This window comes from Nerophis ophidion, linkage group LG02, assembly GCF_033978795.1.
Source record: "Nerophis ophidion isolate RoL-2023_Sa linkage group LG02, RoL_Noph_v1.0, whole genome shotgun sequence".
Lineage (NCBI taxonomy): Eukaryota > Metazoa > Chordata > Actinopteri > Syngnathiformes > Syngnathidae > Nerophis > Nerophis ophidion.
Genome location: NC_084612.1, coordinates 3987831 through 4003717, shown reverse-complemented (window position 1 = coordinate 4003717; position 15887 = coordinate 3987831). Strand labels below are relative to the sequence as shown.

Here is a 15887-nt window from a genome sequence, read left to right as displayed (position 1 = left end):
ATATAGTACAGTCTGCAAGGGACACAGTCCCTGAAACACACATGATTGTGTGTGCCGCCGGTCCACTAACATTATTATTAATTTCAATTTTTTATGTAATTGTTTTGTATTATTTTACTTTCTTTTTTATCCAAGAAAATGTTTTTTTTTGTTCTTTTTTATTTATTCATCTGGTTTTGTTTTGTTTATAAAATAAAAAAAAGGACATTATCTTCACCAAACCAGGTTGTTAATGAAATTAGACCTGTTTAAAAGGTTTTTGAAACCAGGTCCAGTCCAGATAATGTCCAAGTCGGGCTCAGCAACACACACCCTCATCCATGTACAACAAAAAAATTAAGGAAACAATTGTTTGCTAATTGTTTTGTAGATGTCAGAAACAGCGGTAGGCAGTGTGCAGGTAAAAAGGTGTCTAATGCTTAAACCAAAAATAAACAAAAGGTGAGTGCCCCTAATAAAAGGCATTGAAGCTATGCAGAACGGATCTAAAACTGAACTGGGTACAAAGTGAACAAAAACAGAATGCTGGACGACAGCAAAGACTTACTGCGGAGCAGAGACGGCGTCCACAAAGTACATCCGAACATGACATGACAATCAACAATGTCCCCACAAAGAAGGATTAAAAACAATTGAAATATTCTTGATTGCTAAAACAAAGTATATGTGGGAAATATCGCTCGAAGGAAGACATGAAACTGCTACAGGAAAATACCAAAAAAAGAGAAAAAGCCACCAGAATAGGAGCACAAGACAAGAACTAAAACACTACACACAGGAAAACAGCAAAAAAGTCCAAATAAATCCCGGTGTGGTATGACAGGTAGTGACAGTACACCTACTTTGAGACAATGTTTGGTTATGATTAAAAGTCATATCCAAAAATTGCGAGTTTTTACTGTCTACTGAGTTTCATTTTTTAGTGATTTCTGCTGGTGGTGTGCCTCCGCATTTTTTCAACGCCAAAAATGTGCCTTGCCTCAAAAAAGGTTGAAAAACACTGCCCTTTGGGGTGGCGGTGCCTATCTCAGCTACTATCGGGCGGAAGGCGGCGTACACCCTGGACAAATCGCCACCTCATCGCAGGGCCAAAACAAATAGACAGACAACATTCACACACTAGGGCCAATTTAGTGTTGCCAATCAACCTATCCCCAGGTGCATGTCTTTGGAAGTGGGAGGAAGCCGGAGTACCCGGAGGGAACCCACGCAGTCATGGGGAGGACATGCAAACTCCACACAGAAAGATCCCGAGCTTGGGATCGAACCCAAGACTGCAGGACCTTCGTATTGTGAGGCAGACGCACTAACCCCTCTGCCACAGTGAAGCCCAGAATACATAAATATATTAATTAAAAAAAATAAAAATAAAATAATAATAAAGTAATAAATGAATACATAAAAAAATACATTAAATAAATAAATAAATAAATGGGTTGTACTTGTATAGCGCTTTTCTACCTTCAAGGTACTCAAAGCGCTTTGACACTACTTCCACATTTACCCATTCACACACACATTCACACACTGATGAGGGAGCTGCCATGCAAGGCGCCAACCAGCACCCATCAGGAGCAAGGGTGAAGTGTCTTGCTCAGGACACAACGGACGTGACGAGGTTGGTACTAGGTGGGATTTGAACCTGGGACCCTCGGTTGCGCACGGCCACTCTCACCACTGCGCCACGCCGTCCCAAATAAATGTAATTAATTGAATATAGTAGCATGTGTACATACATAAATAAATTAATTTTAAAAAATGAAGTAATGAATGAATACATAAAAAAATAATACATAAAATAAAATAAATACAATTTAATATAGTGGCATGTGTACATGCTACTTTACAGTTTTATTATGCTGTATTATGCTTTTATTATGAATTATGCTGATAGTATATATTTGTACCATGAATTGATTAACGTGGACCCCGACTTAAACAAGTTGAAAAACGTATTCGGGTGTTACCATTTAGTGGTCAATTGTACGGAATATGTACTGAACTGTGCAATCTACTAATAAAAGTGTCAATCATTCAATCAATCAATCAATCAAAGTTTCAATCATTTCAGCAATGTGCATCAATATTGTCATTGTTGGATCATCCATCCATCCATCCATTTTCTACCGCTTATTCCCTTTCGGGGTCGCGGGGGGCGCTGGCGCCTATCTCAGCTACAATCGGGCGGAAGGCGGGGTACACCCTGGACAAGTCGCCACTTCATCGCAGGGCCAACACAGATAGACAGACAACATTCACACTCACGTTCACACACTAGGGACCATTTAGTGTTGCCAATCAACCTATCCCCAGGTGCATGTCTTTGGAAGTGGGAGGAAGCCGGAGTACTCGGAGGGAACCCACGCATTCACGGGGAGAACATGCAAACTCCACACAGAAAGATCCCGAGCCTGGATTTGAACCCAGGATTGCAGGAACTTCGTATTGTGAGGCAGACGCACTAACCCCTCTGCCACCGTGAAGCCCATTGTTGGATCAGTGCCCACAAAATCATCCCTTTAATATTGTGGCAAAAAATGACTTTGCATGAATTTCCCAATCAAAACAAAAATAAAATAAAGTTAAACACAGATTGAGTGAACTTAATTTTTTACGTAACATTAATTGAAAGTTCTAACATGAATTGATTAACGTGGACCCCTTAAACAAGTTGAAAAACCTATTTGGTTGTTCCCATTCAGTGGTCAATTGTACGTAATATGTACTGTACTGTGCAATCTACTAATAAAAGTCTCAATCAATCAATGTTTATTTATATAGCCCTAAATCACAAATGTCTCAAAGGACTGCACAAACCACTACGACTACGACATCCTCGGAAGTACCCACATAAGGGCAAGGAAAACTCACACCCAGTGGGACGTTGGTGACAATGATGACTATGAGAACCTTGGAGAGGACCATATATATGTATATGTATATATATATATATATATATATATATACAGTAAGGCCAAAAGTTTGGTCACAGCTTCTCATTCAATCTTTGTTGTCATGACTATTTACATAGTAGATTGTCACATCAAAACTATGAATGAACACACGTGGAGTTATGTACTTGAAAAAAAAAGGGGAAATAACTGAAAACATGTTTTATATTCTAGTTTCTTCAAAATAGCCACCTTTTGCTCTGATTACTGCTTAGCACACTCTTGGCATTCTCTCCTTGAGCTTTAAAGGGGAACATTATCACCCAACCTATGCAAGCGTCAATATATACCTTGATGTTGCAGAAAAAAGACCATATCTTTTTTTAACCGATTTCCGAACTCTAAATGGGTGAATTTTGGTAAATCAAACGCCTTCCTGTTTATCGGTCTTTTAGCGATGACGTCAGAACGTGACGTCACCGAGGAAACACACCCGCCATTTTCATTTTCACATTACAAACACCGGGTCTCAACTCTGTTATGTTTCCGTTTTTTCGACTATTTTTTGGAACCTTGGAGACCTCATCCCTCGTCGGTGTGTTGTCGGAGGGTGTAACAACACTAACAGGGAGGGATTTAAGTTGCACCACTGGCAAGAAATCTGCCGCCAGACCCCCATTGAATGTGCCAGAGTGTCTCCACATTTTACCGGCGATGCTAAGACAGACATGGTACAGAGATGTATGGATAACCTGCAGATGCATTTGCAACGATTAAGTCAACGAAATCACAAAGGTGAGTTTTGTTGATGTTGTTGACTTATGTGCTAATCAGACATATTTGGTCACGGCATGACTGCCAGCTAATCGATGCTAACATGCTATTTACGCTAGCTGTATGTACATTTGAAACTAGATACCCACATTTAATGCGAAACAAAGACTTACCAATCGACGGATTTAAGTTGCTCCAGTGTCACAAGATGGGAAAGTCCTGATCGTTTGGTCCGCACATTTTACCGGCGATGCTAATAAGGCAGCCATGCTATGGGCCACTTCATTAGGTACACCAACGCTATGGCCAAATAGCGTCAATAGCTATTCGCTCAATAGCTTCAATTTCTTCTTCAATTTCGTTTTCGCTATCTGCCTCCATACTCCGACCATCTGTTTCAATACATGCGTAATCTGTTGAATCGCTTAAGCCGCTGAAATCCGAGTCTGAATCCGAGCTAATGTCGCTATATCTTGCTGTGGTAACCGCCATGTTGTTTGTATTGGCAGCCCTGTATGACGTCACAGGGAAATGGATAGTGGTTACGAAGGTAGCGAAAATAAGGCACTTTAAAGCTTTATTTAGGGATATTACGGGACCGATAAAATTTTGAAAAAAAAATTAAAAAAATACAACGAGCCACTGGGAACTGATTTTTATTGTTTTTAACCCTTTTGAAATTGTGATAATGTTCCCCTTTAAGAGGCTCGGCTTGGCTTTAAGAGTTGATTAGTGGAATCTCTTGCTTTTTTTCAATGGGGTTGGGACCATCAATTGTGTTGGAAATCAATCAATCATCAATCATCAATCATCCATCCATCCATCATCTTCCGCTTATCCGAGGTCGGGTCGCGGGGGCAGCAGCCTAAGCAGGGAAGCCCAGACTTCCCTATCTCCAGCCACTTCGTCTAGCTCTTCCCGGGGGATCCCGAGGCGTTCCCAGGCCAGCCGGGAGACATAGTCTTTCCAACGTGTCCTGGGTCTTCCCCGTGGCCTCCTACCAGCTGGACGTGCCCTAAACACATCCCTAGGGAGGCGTTCGGGTGGCATCCTGACCAGATGCCCGAACCACCTCATCTGGCTCCTCTCGATGTGGAGGAGCAGCGGCTTTACGTTGAGCTCCTCCCGGATGGCAGAGCTTCTCACCCTATCTCTAAGGGAGAGCCCCGCCACCCGGCGGAGGAAACTCATTTCGGCCGCTTGTACCCGTGATCTTATCCTTTCGGTCATAACCCAAAGCTCATGACCATAGGTGAGGATGGGAACGTAGATCGACCGGTAAATTGAGAGCTTTGCCTTCCGGCTCAGCTCCTTCTTCACCACAACGGATCGATACAACGTCCGCATTACTGAAGACGCCGCACCGATCCGCCTGTCGATCTCACGATCCACTCTTCCCCCACTCGTGATCAAGACTCCTAGGTACTTGAACTCCTCCACTTGGGGCAGGGTCTCCTCCCCAACCCGGAGATGGCACTCCACCCTTTTCCGGGCGAGAACCATGGACTCGGACTTGGAGGTGCTGATTCTCATTCCGGTCGCTTCACACTCGGCTGCGAACCGATCCAATCATCAATCAATGTTTACTTATATAGCCCTAAATCACTAGTGTCTACGACATCCTCGGTAGGCCCACATAAGGGCAAGGAAAACTCACACCCAGTGGGACGTCGGTGACAATGATGACTATGAGAACCTTGGAGAGGACGAAAGCAATGGATGTCGAGCGGGTCTAACATGATTCTGTGAAAGTTCAATCCATAATGGATCCAACACAGCCGCGAGAGTCCAGTCCAAAGCGGAGACCGCAGGAAACCATCCCAAGCGGAGGTGGATCAGCAGCGCAGGGATGTCCCAAGCCGATACACAGGCAAGCGGTCCATCCTGGGTCCCGACTCTGGACGAGCGGTCCATCCTGGGTCCAGACTCTGGACAGCCAGTACGTCATCCATGGCCATCGGACCGGACCCCCTCCACAAGGGAGAGTGGGACATAGGAGAAAAAGAAAAGAAACGGCAGTCAACTGGTCTAAAAAGGGAGTCTATTTAAAGGCTAGAGTATACAAATGAGTTTTAAGGTGAGACTTAAATGCTTCTACTGAGGTGGCATCTCGAACTGTTACCGGGAGGGCATTCCAGAGTACTGGAGCCCGAATGGAAAACGCTCTATAGCCCGCAGATTTTTTTGGGCTTTGGGAATCACTAATAAGCCGGAGTCCTTCGAACGCAGATTTCTTGCCGGGACATATGGTACAATACAATCGGCAAGATAGGCTGGAGCTAGACCGTGTAGTATTTTATACGTAAGTAGTAAAACCTTAAAGTCACATCAATCAATCAAAAAGTCTGTTAGTGATGGATGCTAGATACTGTATTTTGTCAGCACTCAGTCACCGGATCATTAGGTACACATTTTCAACCACATTAGGAGATGGATTACATTTTTTTTTTTACCAATACTATGAAGACCTAACATTTCAGAGGCACCGTTCATATTGTTGTTTAATCCACTGCCAACTGTTAAATGACACAAACTGTTCTCAAACAGGTCGCACAATAATGTCTACGATTGACATGTGCTATGCAATAGTCTTTCACAAAGTTTATTCTTTAGCCTACGGAATTTCCAGACAGTCGCGGAAAAAGCACACAAGGCTGAACTTTGATTAATGGTGTGCTATTTCTTTAGCGTGGTACACAAAAAAACAAACACCAACAGATAAACGAATAATGTCCATCGATCTACTTTCTACCGCTTGTCCTTTTCGAGGTCACTGGAGCATAGCCCAGCTTAACTTGAATGGTAGAAGTCGCCAGGGCCAACACAGATTCAAACTTTCACACAAAAGGGCTAATTCAGTGTTGCACTTATAAAGTTAAAGTTAAAGTACCAATGATTGTGACACACACTAGGTGTATTCGACCCATCCCCTTGTTCACCCTTGAGAGGCGAGGGGAGCAGTGGGCAGCAGTGGTGGCCGCGCCCGGGAATCATTTTTGGTGATTTAACCCCCAATTCCAACCCTTGATGCTGAGTGTCAGGCAGGGAGGTAATGAGTCCCATTTTTATAGTCTTTGGTATGAATCGGCCCGGGTTTTGAACTCACAACCTACCGATCTCAGGGCGGACACTCTAACCCATGGGTGTCAAACTCTGGCCCGCAGGCCAAATCTGGCCCGCCGTGTAATTTAATTTGGCCCTTGAGGCAATATCAATTTAGCATTAGAGCTGCCCCGCCGGTGTTATACAGCGTCGGTGCCGCTTTAACACCGCATTCACTGCTAATCCTCATACTTGCCAACCCTCCTAATTTTCCCGGTAGACTCCCGAAGTTCAGTGCCCCTCCCGAAAATCTCCCGGGGCAACCATTCTCCCGAAATTTCTACCGATTTCCACCTAGACAACTATATTGGGGGCGTGCATTTAAGGCACTGCCTTTAGCGTTCTCTACAACCTGTCGTCACGTCCGCTTTTCCTCCATACTAACAGCGTGTCACATAATATTTGTGGCTTTTACACACACACACACACACGCACAAGTAAATGCAAGGCATACTTGTTCAACAGCCATACAGGTCACACTGAGGGTGGCCGTATAAACAACTTTAGCACTGTTACGAATATGCGCCACACTGTGAACCCACACCAAACAAGAATGACAAACACATTTCGGGTGAACATCCGCACCATAACACAACAGACTAAATACCCAGAACCCCTTGCAGCACTAACTCTTCCGGGAAACTTCCAGCAAACTGACCAATAACTAACGTTTTATTCATGCATTTTCTCTTGCTACTTCAAGGCTTGAATGTTTGGTTCATTCATTATTGTTATTTTATTTTCAAATGTATTATTAGCCTGTGGAAAAAAATTGATATTTACCTCAGAAGATTGCAAATAGAAAAAAAGGCATAACATTTTTATTTAAATTTTATTTGATGTGCCATTGATATTTTTTTAATTATTATTATTATTATTATTTGAAACTGGATTTTGCATGTTACTAAAGTTATATAAGCCTTGCTTGTTCAATATTTAATGCAAAACTTGTTTGGGTCCCCAAGGTTGAGCAAAGGTTAATTTGCTCAACCTTGGCCCGCGGCTTTGTTCCGTTTAAAATTTTGGCCCACTCTGTATTTGAGTTTGACACCCCTGCTCTAACCACTAGGCCACTGAGTAGGTGCAGGTCTTTGGAGGTGGGAGGAAGCCGGAATACCCGAAGAAAACACATGCAGGGCCGTGCTGCCCCCCGCTATTAATGTATTCTGACTAAATAAGTCATCCATCAATACGGCATTTGCGGAAATTTGCCCCACGGACATGATTTTTTTTTTCTAGATATTTAGATGGATCAAATAGTTAACATTATTAAGAAGTGCATACAATACAAACGCCTTCACAGATGTGTAAATTACCCATGCCTTGGGCACTAATACACCCCCATACCATCACAGATGCTAGCTTTTGAACTTTGCGCCTAGAACAATCCGGATGGTTCTTTTCCTCTTTGGTTCGGAGAACACAACGTCTACCGTTTCCAAAAATAATTTAAAAATGTCAACTCGTCAGACCACAGACCACTTTTCCACTTTGCATCAGTCAATCTTAGATGAGCTCGGGCCCAACGAAGCTGGCGGCGTTTCTGGGTGTTGTTGATACATGGCTTTCGCTTTGCACAGCAGAGTTTTAACTTGCACTTACAGATGTAGCGAACGACTGTAGTTACTGGCGGTGGTTTTCTGAAGTGTTCCTGAGCCCATGTGGTGATATCCTTTACACACTGATATCGTTTTTTTTTTATGTAGATCCGCCTGAGGGATCCAAGGTCATTCAATGTTACGTGCAGTGATTTCTCCAGATTCTCTGAACCTTTTGATGATATTATGGACCGTATATGGTGAAATCCCTAAATTCTTTGCAATAGCTGGTTAAGAAATGTTGTTCTTAAAATGTTCAACAATATGCTCACGCATTTGTTCACAAAATGGTGACCCTCGCCGCATCCTTGTTTGTGAATGACTTCTTTTATACCCAATCATGTCACCCAGCTGTTCCCAATTAGCCTGCTCACCCGTGGGACGTTCCAAATAAGTGTTTGATGAGCATTCTTCAACTTTCTCAGTCTTTTTTGCCACTTGTGCCAGCTTTTTCGAAACATGTTGCAGGCATCAAATTCCAAATGAGCTAATAGTTGCAACAAATAACAAAGTTTTCCAGTTCGAACGTTAAGTATCATGTCTTTGCAGTCTATTCAATTGAATATAGGTTGAAAAGGATTTGTTTATCTGTTTTTATTTACCATTTACACAACGTGCCAACTTCACTGGTTTTGGGTTTTGTAGTACCGTAGGTGAGGAAACACGAAGTGACTCATGGGTGGTGACTACGTCACAACAGGTGTAATCGATACACACCTGCAGTACAGTAAGACCAGGGACGTCAAAAGCTTTACTGGAACCAGCAGACACGTGTCATAGGAAGGGTGCAAATAAGGCAAGTGTGAAAAGTTGAAACTTGCTTGTTTTCTCTTTGGTGTCAGAAGTGGAGTTGAGAGGAGAGGAGCGCTGATTGAATTTCCTGGAAAATCAGCCGGGAGGATGTCCTGCTTTCAGCCAAGGGCAGAGGAACGCCCGACGAGAGAGGACCGGCTTTGCGGCTGACAATCCTGAGAACGAGCTATGAGGACAATGGAAAAGACAAACACACATGCTTTATTCAGGGGTGTCCAAAGTGCGGCCCGGGGGCAGCTAATCGTTTACCGCCCGCCACACATTCTGCAAAAATTGCCAAATTGATAGTACTGCAAAAAGAAAGAAGAAAAAAAAAAAACTTTATAAAAAGTGGAATGAGGTGAAATGTAATGAGCAAAAAAGTTGCAATGTTGACACAAAGCTGCAATGCAGGCAGTTTTTTTTTCCTTTTGTCTTTTTTTTTCCATTGCTCAAAAAAAAGAAAAAGAAAAAAAAATCGATGTTATAATGAAATATTACTTAAAAATGATCACTTTAAAATGTTTTATGTGGAAAAAATATTGCATATGTTGTAGGGCTGTGAATCTTTGGGTGTCCCATGATTCCATTCAATATCGATTCTTGGGGTCATGATTCGATAATATATCGATTTTTTTCGATTCGACTCTCGATTCAAAAACGCTATTTTTCCGATTCAAAACGATTTCATTCAATACATAGGAATTCAGCAGGATCTACCCCAGTCTGCTGACATTCAAGCAGAGTAGTAGAGCGGAGTCTGTTTGGAGGGACTGGCGGAGATGCGGATGAGGGGACAGGACTGCAGAGTTTGGAGGGACTGGAGGAGATGCGGATGAGGGGACAGGGCTGCGGAGCTAGCACTGAGCGCTGGGACGGAGAGGCTTCGCGGTGTCTTGGCTGGGTGAGCAGGTGTCGGACACCTCAGTCACCTTGGACGTATCCTCGCTCATCCATGCGGACTGGACACAGGCCGAAAAAGGAGTCGGCTGTCTTGCTTGCTTTGTTGGGTCTGCTCCTGTCTCTGGCCATGCTCCCTCCACCCCAGCGGACGATGGCGTGGAACACCGCAGAGGCCACCACAGTGGATATGTTTCTTTTACTTTTTATTCATAGCTAGTATGTAGAAGTGTCTGGTTGTATCTGCTGCTTTAATGTCTTTAATGTCCTCTGTGTTCTTTGATGTTTCCCTCTTACACACATGGAAGAGGCCTGTGTACCATGGCTATGAGTTGTCGTTTTTTCCCCTTGGCCTCAGTCTGCACCCCCTCTCCAGGGCCCAGGCTAAGATCGATTTTTTTTATTTTGTTTTAATCTTCTATTCCCCCTCCTTGTTTACCTGTATCTCATCTTTTTTGTAAGGAGCGCTGGAAGCCGGCAGACCCGTCAGCGATCCTGTTCTGTCTCCCTGTAATGTTTGTCTAAACTTGAATGGGATTGTGCTGAAAATTTTAATTTTCCTGAAGGAACTCTCCTGACGGAATAAATAAAGTACTATCTAATCTATCTAGATTTAAAAAAAAAAAAAAGCTTTTATAAATGTAAAAGACAATGTTTTATCAACTGATTGCGATAATGTAAATTTGTTTTAACTATTAAACGAACCAAAAATATGACTTATTTTATCTTTGTGAAAATATTGGACACAGTGTGTTGTCAAGCTTATGAGATGCGATGCAAGTGTAAGCCACTGTGACATTTTTTTTAAATGTTTTATAAATGTCTAATGATAATGTCAATGAGGAATTTTTAATCACTGCTATGCTGAAATTATAATTAATATTGATACTGTTTTTGATAATATTCATTTTTGTTTCACTACTTTTGGTTTGTTCTGTGTCGTGTTTGTGTCTCCTCTCAATTGCTCTGTTTATTGCAGTTCTGAGTGTTGTTGGGTCAGGTTTGGTTTTGGAATTGGATTGCATTGTTATGGTATTGCTGTGTAGTGTTTTTTTTGGATTGATAATAAAAAATAAAAAAATAAATCGATTTTTAAAAAATAAGAATCGATTCTGAATCGCACAACGTAAACGATTCGATTCGTATTCGAATCAATTTTCTCCCACAGCCCTAATATGTTGTGTGGTTGCCATATAAAAACATAAAAGTTTTGACAAAAGAGCGTAAAATAAACAAAATAATAGTTTAAACTTAAAATCGACAGATATATAGGAAGTTGATCTTGAAATACCAACCTCGTCACGTCCGTTGTGTCCTGAGCAAGACACTTCACCCTTGCTCCTGATGGGTGCTGGTTAGCGCCTTGCATGGCAGCTCCCTCCATCAGTGTGTGAATGGGTAAATGTGGAAGTAGTGTCAAAGCGCTTTGAGTACCTTGAAGGAAGAAAAGCGCTATACAAGTACAACCCATTTATCATTTATTTATTTATAAATTTAAGTGTTAAAAGTAAAAACGAAAAAAAAAAACTAATAAAAATTTATGAGTGTGGAACCTTTTGGATCTCAAATATAATTAGTAGGATTTTATTTAACTTTTCACTGTGATTACTCAAAAATATTAAATAATTAAAATCAATGGTGTCCTGCAATATTGATCTTTCAGTGCTTTAATTGCTAAATAAAGGAACTCTCCTGAAGGAATCAAAAAAGTACTATCCATCTATCTATCTATCTAAATACTGCATATTTCAGTTTTACTATAAAAAACAAGTTGTCTTTGACAGAAAAGGCATAAAACCTTATTTGTTTTACTTTATATCAACCTCAAGTTGATATAGAGATTCACTGTAAGCATTAAATTTAAAAAAATTTGAATAATTTGACTTATTTTTAACATTTTAGTGACTGAGACCCTCAATGCTCCCCAGGAGCCCAAAGGATTAAAAAAAAATCCATATATTTTGTTATGGTTTGAAAATGTAAAATATCAAAATGGCCCGCGCATGCCTAAATTTTTCCGTGTGCGGCTCTCTGTGGAAAAAGTTTGGACACTCCTGACCTTTTTCATCTAAAGCAGACCTCGGCACATTAAGGCCCGGGGGCCAGATGCGGCCCGTCAAGTTTTTCAATCTGGCCCGCCGGACATTCCCAAATATATTTTTTAGATCTCTAAGATGGAAAGTGTAGCTGCCACTATGATGTGCAGTCATGTTTTCTAATGAACGTAAGTCTTCAACTATACAAAGTATTTCAATGGTTGAAATCTGCACTTTTGCATGATATACTAATTACTATGGTCATCGAATTAGTTACTATAGTAATGTGATTAGTTACTATGGTAATCTAAGTCACAGCAGCTCAGACCAGGCACCAAGCAGTGTGGGTGGGGAGCGTTTCCACAAAGTGTTTCCAGAGTGGCCAGCCTGAAATGCGGGTGTCAGGGACAGACAGAAGTAGATTTTTACTACAAAGTTCTAAAGCTTACTGATATATCAGATATATCAGATCGTAGATGTTTTTTTTCTTACACTTAGCGTTCATATTTCGCTCTTTGTTGTTCAATATTCACTGTTTTATCGTTCATAGTGAATATTGTAAATTCCAAATTCTTTGTATACATGTACATTCTGGGTGTCTCATTCAGTAAAAACAATTTTGATTCCATTGTGTTATTTAAGGCCGTATTTATTAAGCATTCAATCAGACATTATTGTGAGGTTTTGTATTAGTGTTCCTAAAAACACATTTTTCCTTGAAATTTGGCTCCCCGAGTCAAAATATTTGCCCAGGCCTGAACTAAAGTGTGTGCATGCAGTCCAACAAAGTACTAATGAACTAATACAGTAACACAACACTGTCATGTTCTGTGGTCTGGATTCCGTTTAGTTATGTTCGGTTTAGTTTTTCCCTCCATTAAGTCCTGTTTTAGCGCACCCTGGTTTGTTTTAGTTTCAATGACAACCATTAGTTTCACCTGCCTCATTTGTTTGAACTCACGCACCTGTTGTTAATCATGTCACTTTTATTTAAGCCTGTAGTTGCCAGGTAGTCGACCTGGCGAAATTACCCCTGATACTCTACTGACATTATTCATCTCTTGCTCTGCCCATGTTGGATCTCCTGTGTTTGTTCAGTCCATGCCACAGTTTTTGTCACCGTAAGTGTTTTTGTTTCATGTTCATAGTTCTGCCTTTGTGTTAGTTTTGTCCCCTGCATTAAGTTTTGTGCCTCCACTGTGAGCGCCTTTTGTTTGTAGCTTTTGAGTTAGAATTAAAATCATGTATTTACCTTAGTGCCATGTCCGGTCCAGTTCGTTTGCATTCCGGGAAAACAACCCTGGCAGCAAGCTGCGAAAGCCACACAGCAAGTTGCACCAAAGTCCACGTTCTTACAAACACAACATACAGTCCGGGCCAAAAGTTTGGACGACACAACTGATTGTCCAAACCCCATTGATGAAGCACGAAATTCCACTAATCAACCCTGATAAAGTGAAAACCCTTTCAGGTGACTACCTCTTGAAGCTCATCGAGAGAATGCCAAGATTGTGCAAAGCAGCAATCAGAACAAAGGGTGGCTATTTTGAAGAAACTACAATATGAAACATGTTTTCAGTTATGTCACCTTTTTTTTGTTAAGTACATAACTCCAGATGTGTTCGTTCATAGTTTTGATGCCTTCAGTGACAATCTACAATGTAAATAGTCATGAAAATAAAGAAAATGCATTGAATGAGAAGGTGTGTCTAAACTTTTGGCCTGTTAAAGAATAGAATAGAAAAGTGGATTATTGGCATCCGCACAGGTACAGGACAGTACAGGTGCACTGAAATTGTTGTGCGTTTCTCACTGAGTCAGCTTGCACACACACAGAAAAAATCGAATGGCATCGTAAGAAAGAAAAGGGTACAAAAATAAAGTAAAAATAGTTAACAGAAGTTATGCATTGTATTAAGGTACATATATAATAATTTAAAGGGGAACATTATCACAATTTGCAAAGGGTTAAAAACAATAAAAATCAATTCCCGGTGGCTTGTTGTATTTTTGGAATTTTTTTTCAAAATTTTACCGGTCCCGGAATATCCCTAAATAAAGCTTTAAAGTGCCTTATTTTCGCTATCTTCGTAACCACTATCCATTTCCCTGTGACGTCATACAGGGCTGCCAATACAAAAAACATGGCGGTTACCACAGCAAGATATAGCGACATAAGCTCGGATTCAGACTCGGATTTCAGCGGCTTAAGCGATTCAACAGATTACGCATGTATTGAAACAGATGGTCGGAGTATGGAGGCTGATAGCGAAAACGAAAATGAAGAAGAAATTGAAGCTATTGAGCGAATAGATATTGACGCTATTCGGCCATAGCGTGGGTGTACCTAATGAAGTGACCCATAGCATGGCTGCCTTATTAGCATCGCCGGTAAACTGCGGACCAAACGATCATGACTTTCGCATCTTGTGACACTGGAGCAACTGAAATCCGTCGATTGGTAAGTGTTTGTTTCGCAGTAAATGTGGGTATCTAGTTTCAAATGTACATACAGCTAGCGTAAATAGCATGTTAGCATCAATTAGCGTAGCATGTTAGCATCGATTAGCTGGCAGTCATGCCGTGACCAAATATGTCTGATTAGCACATAAGTCAACAACATCAACAAAACTCACCTTCGTGATTTCGTTGACTTAATCGTTGCAAATGCATCTGCAGGTTATCCATACATCTCTGTGCCATATCTGTCTTAGCATCGCCGGTCAAATGTGAAGACACTTTGGTATATTCAATGGGGGTCTGGCGGAAGATTTCTTGCCAGTGGTGCAACTTGAATCCCTCCCTGTTAGTGTTGTTACACCCTCCGACAACACACCCACGAGGCATGATGTCTCCAAGGTTCCAAAAAAATAGTCGAAAAAACGGAAAATAACAGAGCTGAAACCTGGTGTTTGTAATGTGAAAATGAATATGGCGGGTGTGTTACCTCGGTGACGTCACGTTCTGACGTCATCGCTAAAAGACCGATAAACAGAAAGGCGTTTAATTTGCCAAAATTCACCCATTTAGAGTTCTGAAATCGGTTAAAAAAATACATGGTCTTTTTTTCTGCAACATCAAGGTATATATTGACGCTTACATAGGTCATGTGATAATGTTCCCCTTTAAAAAACAACACAATGAGCTCATCAAAGTTCTTATATATGACAAGAGCACTTTGCTGTTTGTGAGGTTATGTTGCAGAAATCCAAGTAAAATATCCTTTATATGACAGAAGCGTTGCATTTTTTTAAGACGAAGAGCAAAAACACTTGTCAAAGATTGTCTATATGACAGAAACACTGTATTGTTTTTACAGACAAACTGCAAAAACATTAGTCAAATATCCTTTGTATCAGTGTGTCTTAACCAAGTGCCCCTTAGAGGGCCGCCAAAATAATGTCTGTTTCTCAGCTGTGGTCCCTATGGGTTATAGCGGTATTCAGTTGTAATATACTTTTCCACCACTTGTGGCAGTAATGACAATATCAAACAAACAGAAGAAGTCTGGAGCTAAAGTCAGAGAAGTTTCTTAAGCGCAAAAAATATGACAATGGTGAAGCTGTATTTTCATTTGCATTTGAATTTCTTTTGACAATTTAAGAAAATTATATGTATATAATTTTTTAAATGATTGTTTGATCATTTATTTTAGCACTAAATACTGTAATAAATTTTTTTGAGTCCTTCATATGCAGTATATTTGATTAGTATTTATTTTTATAATCATCTTGACCTAAGCCTAAGGATTATGTGTTAAATAAATAATAATCTGTGTGATTTACACATGCTTT

At 40.9% G+C, this 15887-nt stretch overlaps 1 protein-coding gene across 1 annotated transcript in view; it reads right to left on the bottom strand.

Annotated features, from left to right (window-relative positions):
• LOC133536091 (tyrosine-protein kinase CSK) overlaps positions 1-11486 on the bottom strand; it is a 134406-nt gene extending 122920 nt beyond the window's left edge. Inside the window, exons 1-2 of the mRNA XM_061876302.1 lie at positions 11353-11486; positions 9187-9344 (exon numbers count right to left, since the gene is read on the bottom strand). The gene's annotated coding sequence lies outside the window, so the exon portion shown is untranslated. The remainder of the gene's footprint in view (positions 1-9186; positions 9345-11352) is intronic.
• Positions 11487-15887: the final 4401 nt, after the last annotated feature.